The sequence below is a fragment of the Pleurodeles waltl genome, chromosome 8 (assembly GCF_031143425.1).
Source record: "Pleurodeles waltl isolate 20211129_DDA chromosome 8, aPleWal1.hap1.20221129, whole genome shotgun sequence".
Classification (NCBI taxonomy): domain Eukaryota; kingdom Metazoa; phylum Chordata; class Amphibia; order Caudata; family Salamandridae; genus Pleurodeles; species Pleurodeles waltl.
Window position 1 is genome coordinate 351,292,367 of NC_090447.1, and position 13,090 is coordinate 351,305,456.

Genomic DNA, 13,090 nt, shown 5'->3' on the forward strand with positions numbered 1-13,090 from the left:
TTTTTTGTGAATTGAGCGCATTCTTTTAACCATCCCCGCCATGTTTGCTGACAGATTGTCTGAAAGCCAGCTGAGCTCTGCGGCGGTCTCGCCTTGAGGCGATGATGTTTTTGTTAAACTGGGTACATGTTCTTCTGCCCTCACCATGGTGCATTGTATTTGACCTAGATCCCTCCCAGTTCAAGATAGATCTAAGATCTTCCACACGTCCATCACCACAGAAATACCGACTTGTGACATTTTGCTTGTAGTATCAGTTCTTGTCTGCTTATTCAAGCGATAGTTGTTGACGTTAACTCTGCACTCTACTTGACTCTTCTTACTAACTTTGCTATTTCCTCCCCCATTGACCCACCCCCTTGCATATAGTTCACACCGGGTTGAACTAGCAGAATCAGGACACACTTTAGGGGATTGTGGTCTCTTCTGGCCTTTTTTTGATGCCAAAGTTTGCTAGCTGCAGGGCTAGACATTCTGAGAGAAAGGCGTAAACACTTGTTGATTGACCTTTGCAAGCCGGGGGAAACAGCTGCTCTTTTTCTTTTGCTGCTGCCTCTCATTGAGCAGATATACGTTTTTAAGTTGATAGAAATTTCTGAATGAAGTGTCCAGCTCCCTCCCAATTGGCACTATCCAACAGAGCGCCCAGTCCGCGAGTATTGAAGTCCCCTGCGATTATACATTTGTGGCCAGGGTGATCCAAATTGAGTGAATGCAAAGTTAAGGTAGCAATTCACCAATATTAAATTGGTGGCTTCCCAGTTCAGTTTCAGACCTTTGGTAGAGATAGCTTGGGCAACAGTGGTGCTAAAAATTAATGGCACAGCCACTAGATTACACAAGTGTTTAGTGAAAATTGATAGCCCATCCGACGGCTGTCTAAACAAGCTTGTTCGTGTTGCATATTTAAAGATCTTGTAAAAGCCTGGCAAGTTGGTTGGGACAAGGGCCCAAGTCTCCTCATGGCAGAGAATATCAATGTTCCAAGTAAATCATTGCTTACTTGCTCCATCTGAGACTTTTCAGGCCAGCCATGTTCCGTGAGGCTATTGTTAGCTGAGACCTGAGGCCTAGGTCCTGATGTTGGCGGCACTGCATGATGTTAGGGATAGTGACTCTCTCTTTTAGGTGCGGCTAATGCCTGCAGCCCCCAACTGCCTATATTCCTACCTAGGGGTGTCAGAACTAACTTTCCTATGATGATGACTATATTGAATTGTTAGGCCTTGTGGGCCCTCCGCTGCCGAGCCCTAGGCATGGTTTCCTCTAATTGCATCCTTAAGTACGCTCGTTGGTTCTTGGTCTAGATGTGAGTTTAGAAGCACAAACTAGTATTTTACTGGCGGGTGGATATGTAGGTCTATGATACATACCTCATATCTGGCCCTTTCTGACCATACTGCTCGCCGTTGTGCCTCTCTTTTCCATACTGTTATGGTCGATTCCCCAATTGAATTTAAATGAGGCAGGGGAAATTTAACCCAGTTCAGTCCTATGTTCTTCAATGCAAGGGTGTGACTGAACAGCCTTAGCAAGTGTCCTCAATTTAGGGTGTCTATTTGGCCTTTAGGAATATATCGGGAATAACAAGCAGTTCTGAGTGTGTACTTTCACGCTCCTCACTCACAAGCTGGTTGGTAGGCTTTTGCTCATCTAGCTGGATGTTGGAGAATATTCTGCTAGATGATCCCAAATGAAATGGATGACTATTGACTGGAGGGCTTTTGTGTACCTCTCTATGTTGGTGGCAGAACAAGGTGTCCCGACCAGAGAATTCCAATGTTGGCCTTTTTTTTCTGTACTCAATGGAACACTCCCACTCCCAACCCTTAAGTGGTCGGCTGCACTGCTGTGTTTTGGTAAGTGCCTGGGTGAACCCCCATGGATTGTAACCTGGCATTTCTAAAGTCTCACTTTCGAATTGCGTACCTTGTTCCCTTCTTTCTCTTTGAAGTGCCTGGAGGCCCACCAGACCTATAATTTCTCCTCCCTGGGACCCCTCTCCAACTGCTGCACCTACCAAGGAGTCCTGGTTTTGAGTAATATTTTGAACTGTCTGATCACCACCCTCCTACACACTTCTGTTTAGGGCTTTCTATTCCTCTTCTGTGAGAACTTCAGAGCTTTCAATGTGCGCATTTTGCAAGAGATCAGTGGCTGGAGTTTTGACTGTCAACATTCGGATCTTCTTCTGCTTTATTTGTTTTGGGTGGATTATGTAACAGTGTGGCTCTTTTTAGCAGGGGTTGTTTGTTTGTTTTTTTGGTCTTTTTTGCCTTTCTTGATGAGCTAGATGATGAGAGATGCTTGATAACTATTATGTTGTCTGTGGCCTCTTGGGATCCTCTTGTTTCTTCCATAATGTTGTGTGACTGAGTATTTCTCCCCCCTGTTGTTCAGTTGGCTTTGTAGCTGGCAGATGGCAAGTTACCTGCACCAGCAAGTTGGTTTGATGCTTCAATAGTTTCAAGGGAGTAGTAATTAAAGCAGTGCCATACTTATTATGACTGGTGTCCTTCGTAGCGATCACATTTGGGTCTTAAACTGTTGGTTGTTATTTGTTGTATACTTCTTGATTGGACCCACTAATCCCCCCCCAATGTCTCTGGTAAGGAGCTAAGTTTGTCAATAATTGGGGGGCATGGGCAAGGATTGTCCTTCTCAAAGTTTTTAATGGGTCTCAAGCTGTTTCAACTTAGACCCAGTTTCACCTAGGTGGGTTGCCAATGATTGATTCAGGTTTAATTGTAGTTCCATTTTATTTGACTGCCAAAGCAGAGCCCTGGCTGTAGTGTCATGAGAAGCTGTTATTGCCACCCACTCTTCATTGTAGGATGTGGCCACTGGGGGTCCCAACACGCTTGATGGCTTTAACTGCAGATTCCCGGGCCACTAGAGGGGTTTACCTGAGCTTTTCATTTATTCGTGCTTCTCTATATTGGGAATGGAATGGTCTGACAGATAACCCAGTTCCTGACCAATGAGTCTCTGCCTTCTGGGCAAAAGACAGGTATTGTTTAACTTCTTAGGTGTTTCACTTGTGTGCATTGTCAGGACTGGGGTTCTTGCCATCTCTGGAGACTATTCCAAAGCCTGGTAAACTTGAGCAGCAATTGGGATCCTATGTGATTCTACTCTTGGTAAAACTGTAGTGTCTGCTTTAGAGGATGACCATAGGCTGTTGATTAGCAATGCCCCCTTCCTTGTGTCCAGCCCACTGACCCGGTCTTTCTTTGGGTCTTGTGGTTGTAAAGCTGGTTCTAGAGTTGCTTCTGTGGTTTGATCCGTTATTATTCCTCCTGGTCTTAAACTAGGGCATGGCTGCAATCTATGCAATCTAAAATCCCCCGCAGCCCATGCTTCCTTAATTGCGCTTAGTGCAACATTCTCAGAGCTGCTAGGAGGGCTACAGTCTGAAAAACCCCTAGCTGTTTAGGTCGTTATACGAGGATGCCCCATTTAACGACACCTTTTGTGCTGTTTCCGTTGCCTTTTGTAGATATCGCTTAATGGTGTACTTCGGGGAAGGCAGCCCCTGAAGTGACGATACGTTGGTACACCTGCTCGCTTCTGCCATAGTTGCTCCTTTGGAGCCGGAGACTGTGGCTGGGTCCAGGGGTGAGTGTTGCAAAGCCAGATCGACCGCTGTGTCTTTCCCCCGCCTTCTTTAGCATGTTAAATATTTTCATCTCACCATTTCCAGAGATATTGTGCTTGGACCAAATTCCTCTAGGCTGCTAATTCTTTGCCTGATTCCGACCAGTCGCCGTATTGTTGGGGTAGGTACTGGGCTGGGTGTTATTTTCCTCTCAAGTACCCAGACTGCGCCGCCACACCTCCTGTGGAGTCTGTAGCAGAGGAGGTGCACAAGTGTGCAGCGGTAAGCTATATTTGGTCTGCTCTCCTGAGCAACATCGTCATGGCTGCACCCTTTCTTTGGCTGTGAGTATTAGCACTGACGCAATAGGGGAGCATTCCCTGGCTGCAAGCCACACCCACATAGGTTGGCCAACTCTGCAGACCTCTGGCTCGACCACAACCATAAATCCTAGCCCACAGTACCAGCTTTTAGTTCCCAGATCTGGTCAGGCTGGTTAGTTCAGATCAGGATAGAATGGTCAGATCAGGTAGGGTCAAGAAGTCGTAGTGCAGTCCAGTTGTTGCTTATCAGATTTAGCCATTTGTTTGCAGTATAATGCTTATGCTTTTTTCAACTTTTATTCCCTTGCCTTTTCTTTGCAAGAATCTAATGTAAGTTGGCTGTTGTGCTTTTTAGTCCCCTTGTTCACTTATTCACTTTTTGAGGGATGTGCAAGCAATCTATAGGGGTTAATAGAAAATTAATGAAAGCACTAGAACATTGTGTGTTGCACAGCTGGGGAGTTGAGCACGTTCCTGTCTCACCAACTACTCAGTCTTATCGTGGGCATGCCTTGATTCTCCTCCAGTCGCCGACTACCTCGTGCCTGATGGCACTATATTTGCCACTTGCAGCCAAAGTGAGCCCTATAGCCCCTTGGGACTGCAAGTCTTTATGTTTTTAAGTCTTTAGGTCTTAAAATCAGTGGTTCCTGTTTGATGCCTCTATTAGGAGCCCCCCAAAAATCCCCACCTGGCGGGCACCCCGCCTCCCCCTTGTCGCCCTTCTCCAAACCTGCAATCAATGCTGCCCTCCACCTCCTTGGCTGCTAGCGTGGCGGCTACATGGGCAGGAGCAGGTTAGCGAGTGGCGGGCAGCTTATCCGTACTTTGATCTGTTGTTTCGCTGTCCGGAGCTGTGCAGACCACAGCTCGAAAATAAGCTCAAAATGAGCGGGGAATTGCTGCCCCGGGCCACACCATCCTGATAACCGAAGGGCTCTATCTGGGGGCCCTGGAAAGTCGACTCCTACAGGCCACGTCAATGTACCTGGTGCTCTCCTCTCTGCCACGAAGTGCGCAGTCTTGGCATCTCCTCTGCAGACAGGGATTGTAAACTCTCTTTGCTCTTGTGCAATTCTGTATTGTAAATGTAATTTACTTTACAAGTATTGGCAAAGCCAAGAGACCTTGGCTCTAAAAAGCTGAGCTATTGGATTTCCCAATGTTTTATGGTACCTGTGAGCTGAGTCACATTTAGGTGTCCTGGCGCACAAGTGGGAGCCCTAGAGGTGGGGCTGAAGATTGTATGAGCCAGTGGGCCATAACAGTGTTCAAATTACATGCTCTTGCAATCCTTGGCGTCTCTCCAGTGGGCACCTAGTGATGATCACGTACGTACTATTTGTAATGACCATTTATGTTTATTTACAGCAAAATCATTGTTATTCACTTGCGTCAGACTGCTAACAAGCACTCACAAAGCCTTAGGTTGGACTTGTTTTAGGCATATGCTTTTCAGTGGAGGAGGAGCATCGCCCCACTGCTTGTGGAGAGAAGAAAAAATAAAATGATAATAACAGAACGTTGATAGCGACTGGAATGGTAGGCGAAAAAAACAGACGCGAGAGAGCACAACATGGAGCAAAAATGGGGAGAGAGAGAAGCACCCTAGGGGGATACCTAGAAAACACATGCACTCTTTTGGAGTGCTTAACCAAACAAAAAAAGTAGTGTCTGAAAAATGAACAGTGGAAGGACACAAGTAATGCGTCCATACATCAAGGTAAGGACAAACACAAGGAGAAATGGGAAAGCCGTCAAAAGCTAATGAATAAGAATCAAACAAATAAAAGTGAAAGTGAAGTCAATCAATGGTAACCAATAGGCGGACTCTAAGCCCACTGCAATGTAACACTGCATCTTGCAACAGACAGTGCATGTGCTATCTAGTAGGCGGGCCCTTATTTAGGGGTGTTTCACTTTCAGATATACCCAACCAGAGGTTTTCATCCCTTCTGTGCATGAATATTCCATTAATACTTATTCCAGGTGGGCTAAGTACCACCATGGCAGGGGTGGGATTAGGTCTCTTCCTGACCTAGAGATAAGGCTTGGTGCAATCTTGTGCAAATCGGATATTTGGACAACATTTCTTTACTCAGAGGCTGTATTGGAGTAGGATTCCTGAGTGTGGGCACAGGGTAAAATTAAACAATGTACTACGTTCTTACATTATTAGACACAATCATGTAATTTTTGTAGTTTATTTAGAGCTATGTGCAGGGTCAGTGTGTGACAGAGACTAGACCTGGCACCAATACAAAAGTGGCCCCCAGTTGCACCCTGAGTCTGTTTTGAACTTGTAAAGACACGCTGCCTAGGTGTTTTGCAAGATAATAAAGACTGCAGGCATTTGTGCTTGTTATAGGCAATGTTGTTCAACTATCACAACAGTAAAAACTGTCCCACCAGTCTCAAAAACTGCTAACAAAAAATGGCCCACACACTGACCAGTCAGACCAACCTTTCTGTCACTGTGAGATTGCCCTGTAAGCCCGCCCATCCCATAACTACGTTCAATTCTGTATCTGTACATTACAGTTACATGTGTGGTTAGCTTTAAGCTCTGAGAAATCAACGGGTAAAATCGGAATCTAGCTAGGGCCTAGAAGCATCCAGTTCCCAGGCCAGGTGTGAAGTGTACTAGATGCTACTGCCTGTGCCTAAAGAACACAAATATAGGAAGAGTTGCATTAAAGGTATGTAAGTACCATGCCCCATCTTTCGAATAAGATTAAGGTTCATAAAACACAAAGTGACACACTCAGACAGAGGTACTCTTGTTTTCTGTAGTGACAAAGAATGTTGCTTGTCCGTAAAATAATCTAGAAGGCAGCGAAGTTGGTGAACTCCAAGAAACACTAGAAGCTCCTGCCTCATGCAATACTTGGTTTATGCCGCAGGTTGCAGGTGGTGGGCCCCTGCACTAATTTTTGGGGACCCAGACCTATTTATCATCGTGGACTTTGTCCCACAGCGAGGCAGAGAAGGGTGGAAAAGGGTGAAGGAAAGAAGAACAGTAACAAACGGAGACCGCATGTGTGGAAAAAAAGAGCAAGACTGAGGTAGGGAGGCAGGAAGTGTAGGGTGGTGGAAGAAGGAGGCATGAGGTGGAAATCGAAATTATGCGGCCTTATTAAATGACAACCACGACATTTAGCAGTAACAGAGGTGGGTACCTAAAGAAAATGTTGGGTCCCTGCATGTATTTTTAGATCTGGCTTAAGAGAACATTTGGCATTAGACCTAATGTGAGTAAGAGGAAAACAGCTTTAAGTTCCATTACCTAGAGAAGGACTTTGAATCTATCCAGATATTGATCTTCCTCCCTGGATTTGATTGAACAGCCATTGTGTATCCACTTTTAAAAATGGTGCTTGTACAGCACAGATTATGCTCAGTGCAGTAGGTTTTCATTGGTTATAGTGGCAAACCAACGATCAACGCTGTAGAACTGTTTGGTTAATTGAGAAACGTTTTGTCAGGTGCTATAGGTCGTATCTGTTTATTATGAGAAGTTATGACATCAGCAGCACATCAAACTGTAAAAAGCACATGCTAAAACCTTTAGGCTTTTATATGCAAATACATATTCCACTGTGTTAAATGCTGTAGCTAAATATTTTCTAGCATGGGTTCTTGCAGATTACTGTAGTTGGTATCCCTGACAAGCCCTATTTTATTTAGAATTTAATGGGTTTTTAGGACTGGCTTGATAGTGAGGCTATCTTCCAGAGCTTATGTGAGTACCAGACATGAAGCTGTAAGAAGTTGTAGTAAGAGAGGGACTGTAGCTCCGCTCACATGTTGATCTTTTATACAGACATTTGAAAAAGCATTGGCAATGCAATAGGTCTCGCATTTTCTTGAGTTAGAGCTATTGGCATTGTAAATTCAGAACTGGACTTTTCTTGCCTCATAAATTGGTCAACCCTGTCTCATAATTTAGTTTTTTCCTCCCATGTTTTGGTCACTGGTGGCTACTGTCATCACAAATCACACGCCCTTGAGGAGAGACAAGAAGATGATTGCATTACCTCGAGCTGTGTAAATGTCTGAACAGAAACTTGAAAATAAGGCTGGAAAAAGTATTTTCTTTTTATTTTAGCAGAATGAAAAGTCTTGCAAGCATTCTCACCTCTTATTTCAAAGAGCAGAGCAGCCTGAGAACATGTATGGCCCCAATAAAGAAGATAAGCAATGCCCTGTGTGTGATGTCCTTAGTGCTGGCAGGAAGGGGCCCTGGAGGAAGAGACTCTGTGAGGCAAAGCAAGTTTCACATCATTGCTTCTAGGTTTAGCTATATTCTACTAGAAAGGGCATATTGTGGCTTTCGTGAGCAGTGAGCTAAACCACTCGGTGTTTAGTTTGTAAAAAAAAGCTTATTTTAGGAGCCAGACATGAATGAGGAAAGCACTGGAATAAAGCCAAAGCAAATATCAATGACATGGGAGGAACATAATGCTGCAATAAAACACAGGCAGCCAGCAGCCTAAAACACCCGCAGTGAAAGGGGAGCCCCAAAGAAATTACAAAAATAGTATGTCACAACAACAGATAAAGAAACCAAAGTGGAACAATACAGTAGTTGATCACTGCTCTGAAACTAAAAAAGGAGGAAGAAAAAGGCAGAACTGACCACTAGCGAGCGAGAATTTTTAAAGGACACTTCAACTAACAAATTAAATCACCTTAAGCCATAAGAAGTATACATAAAGTATACACGAAGTTGAACTCTTATGCTGGACCTAAAAATAGTTGTGCTAATTTGCTTAAGAAGCAGTTCTATTACTCATAACGGATAGAGCCATTGTTACACGCACACATCTCAGCTCAAATACAGCGGGAAAGGGCTTTACTGACTTGACCAGTACTCTTCCAAAGGGATTCACAGTGTGAACTCTCTGATAAATATGATAGGGAGGGGTATTCCACAGAACTGTTTGCTAAAAACCATATGACGTGGCTTTAAATTGTGGACCCGCTGACAAATATAATAGGAAGTGTTTTACTCTTGTGGACTCTAACAATTCAATATGAAGGGGTTTTACATTGTGAAATTTGACAACCACCAAGAGAAGAGGCTTTACATACTTTGAACTATTTCCCAAATAAATAATAACCTTGCAGGCAATACGCCTTACCAAATCCAAAGCTACGATCAATAAGCTATCTAAAGCTAGCCAAGGATTCAGTATACAATGAATGTATGCCGTATTTGGTGCTACATATATTTCGGGACAAAGAGGGGGGGTCTCTATAATGATGTTCAATAAAGCATCTAAAATTCTCAATACGAAGACAGATCCTGCTGGCAGATGGGCAGTAGAAAAAACAAATGTCTTCTGACATATAACTTCACTTTAGTTGATGCTAGAGAGGTCTCCTTTTCATTGTGTACTTCTGTAATTTTAAGTTTAGTATTTAGGTGAGTACCTTTTTTTTTTTTAAGTAAAACACTGGACATTGATTCATTAGCTTTTTTTTAACTACGTATTGACACACAAAGTGGTAGTAACTCTGACTTTCTCCTTATATTTCAGCAGGGGTGCAACTAGACCAGAACTTTGGGAGGACAACACACCAAGTAATGGAGACAGAGCTAGTACTTCAAAGAATTGGGAGTGGACTTATCCTATGAGCCAATACAACAATTTAGTGACAAACTGTATATTTTAAACATATTGGAAAAACTGAATACTATTATACCAAACATAATTGCATGGATTTGACAATGTTTCTAGACTACTTACCCAGAACTTTAAAGGAGGGGTGGGGAGTAATGAAGTAAGAAGCAGGTTGAACAGATTTCAGTACAAAGCACATTAAATGAGTTTTCTTAAAGTTATTTCAAAATGTTGGCCCTTTTTACCAATTCTCAGACAATTCCTTCCTGGCAGGATAACATGCTCATTAAGGACCTGATTTAGAGTTTGGCAGAGGGGTTACTCTGTCACAAACATGACGGATTTCTTGTCCTTCATATTATGAATTCCATAGGGTAAAATGGACTCGTAATATGCTGGAAGGGATATCCGTCACATTTGTGACAGAATAACCCCACCCGCCTAACTCTAAATCAGGCCCTAAGTATTTATTATTACATGTCTAGAAATGTGCTCTTGCCCGATTGTTGCCCAAAGGTACAGTTACAGTCTGCTCCTCAGGATGTTGTAACATAGGCTTGTTAAATGCTGCACCCTTGCACAGGTCTAAAAAAACTGAGCTTAGTGGGTTAACACACCTAATTAGGGTGTGTGACTGGCAAGTGACAGGTTTGATTCCTGATTCACCGTTCACTCCTCCTGAAATAGACTGAATACAACTCACTTATCAGTACTATATATAACATGTCATTTCCCTGCCATGAATCTGCACTGTCTTAGGCAAAACATAGTTGGTGTTAGCAACCCACATTGAGCAGTTCTCATATGTAATACTTAATTGAGCTTCATTCATGCAGTAAGCCACCAAGCTGGTGCTTAGTCCTGTGACTGTCACTCCCCAAAAAAAACAGAAATCGTGTCTTCTAATTACATACATCATAATAAACAGCTGCCAATTTTCGTCAAAGATCTACAGCACATAAAGTATCAAAACCACTAAAATATATTAGTGGTAAATATTGAATGGGCACTGTGCTGGCTAAAATATGTAATGTGTTATTAATTTCTTCAGAACACCTGGGTGAATGGTGGTTCTTGTAAAGGTGGTTCTTCCATGCCTTTTATTAATTACAGGAAAAAAGTGTGATGTACGCACTGAAACTTTGGAATGTATTGCACACAAGGATGCGTGTTTTCCTTGTGTAATGCTTTTGTATTGGTAGCCATTCTGCTCAGTTATGCTGCATTTGACAGCCCCTGGTTTAGTTTGACATCAAAGTTAGGGGTCACAAGTGTTTTGCTACCAAACTACACTAGATAGAATGTCATGACACAGGGATGCAATACCCGTGAAAGGGAAGTACTGCCTCTCTGTAGAGACCCTTCCAGCAATTTCGACATCTGTTTGCACAATGAGAAACTTACTGTAGTGTTTCTTTCTTTAGACAGCAGAGTTGTGCCTTAGGTTGCACATACATTTTATATATAGCTTCGACATAGCTAAGCTGTCTCTCAGTATACCCAGAGGTCCTGCTCCAAACACCCGAGCTATCCCTCGTGGGACAATGCTTCTTCACCAAAAGAGAAGAGGCACAAAACTGTATTACTGTTCGATTTATTAAAAAAATTGCCACCAGCCTTGTATTTAGCACCTGTAGTCACCCAATTAACCCAATGAAAATCTATTCATGTCATATAACACCACAAAGGACCACAGCACAGAAAGAGTGCTCATCACCGCCACAGATGATACACATATGATCCTGGACAAAGGAGACATGGCGGACCTCATCCTCCTGGACCTCTCTTTAGATTTGACACCTTATGTGATGCCTGCAGGAGACTGATATCCAAAAATGCACTCTCCACTAAATTTGCTCCATCCTGATAAGCAGCCCTCTACTGATTGGAAACTCAAAAACTTGTGTGTGGAGTGCCACAAGGCTTGTCCCTCAGCCCTACTCTCTTCACTACTTACATGATCGCTCTAGCCAGGGTCATCCACAACATCAACGTTCTTTCCTTCGCCAGTGACACACAACTCAAAATCTCCCTCTCGGACAAGATCCACAATGCATGGAAAAAGTTTACAGCCTGCATGACCAAAGTCGCCAACTGAATGACATTCACTATCTCAAGCTAAAAACCGACTAAACAGAAGTAGTGATTTTCGGCAAGAACACCTCACCATTTAACTCCACTTGGTGGCAAGCCAAACTTGGACCCATGCCAGGGACCTCAGGATCATCACTGACATTAAACTAGCTATGACTGCACAAGTCATGCCTTCACTGCATCCTGCTTCCATGTCCTCAACATACTGAGGAAAATCTGCAAATTGTTCCAAAGCAATACCCGAAAGACAGTCATACACGCCATAGTCACCATCAAACTAGACAACAAAAACACCCTTTATGCAGGGATCAGCAAGTAACTCACAGGAGGACTTCAAAATATCAAAACCTAGGCAGCTAGACTCACCCTAAACATCCCACGTGGTACCCACATCACTCCACACTTCACAGAACTCCACTGGCTCCCGATACCCAAAGTCCTTACTGTTTCAAGGCACTACACATCGACCCCACCTACCTAAACAGTCACATCTCCTTTCATTAACCCTCCAGATCCCCCTGCTTAGCTGGACTCCTACTTGTACACGTCCTACACATGCACAGAAATGGATCTGAAGACCGGGCATTCTCCTGGAGTCTTTTCCTTTTCTTGAGGTCCACAAGAAGCTGAAGACCTGGCTCTTCGAGTAGCCCCACCTGCTATAGGCGGGGCTAGATTCTTACCATGTTGATAATGTGCTCTACAAATCCACATACAGAACACAACAAAGGAGAAACAGGGGAACACAGACAAATGTTGGCCTTTACTACAGATATATTCCACTGTTCTAGGAACTATAGGGTAGCGTCACCATTCTGACAATTCTCAAAATGTCCATTTCTGCACAGTCTTCAAGGCAATAAATCAGGGCTCGAGACATCTCTTACCTTCCAGTCGGAGTTTGCCAAATATAGACATTTATGGTTTGGTAACATTTCCTCAGAGATCAGAGACTCCACCATTCTGCTGCCAACCTATGCTAGAATATCCCAGAGATATCATGAGCAAGGGATATGAACTGCAAGGCTGCACCTATGCCCAACCTTCTTCTAAAATTATCCACCTATAGTGCATACAGTGGGAGCCGATGAGCACCATTAACCAGTGAAAAATAATAAATGCATATTATTGCCACAATTTGGAGGTATAAGAAAATCAATCACCTCCACTGACTTGTTCTCTTGTGAGGACCTTAGAACATCCATGTCACCTTATTCTAAATCAACATTTTAAACTAACTAAAGTTTGAATTTCAGTTATGTTATGATACGCTAAGTTCCCCAGCACCACTTCTTGTGAGGTAATATGTTTGCACGAAGTTGCAGTGCAGAGTCTGATCTAATAGAGGTCTAGATTAACATTCCTACCCCTATTTTCTACAACTCCCATGCACAGTCACCATACGGTCCATTTATATCATACATGAAGTACCAGTTTGTTCTTCTCCA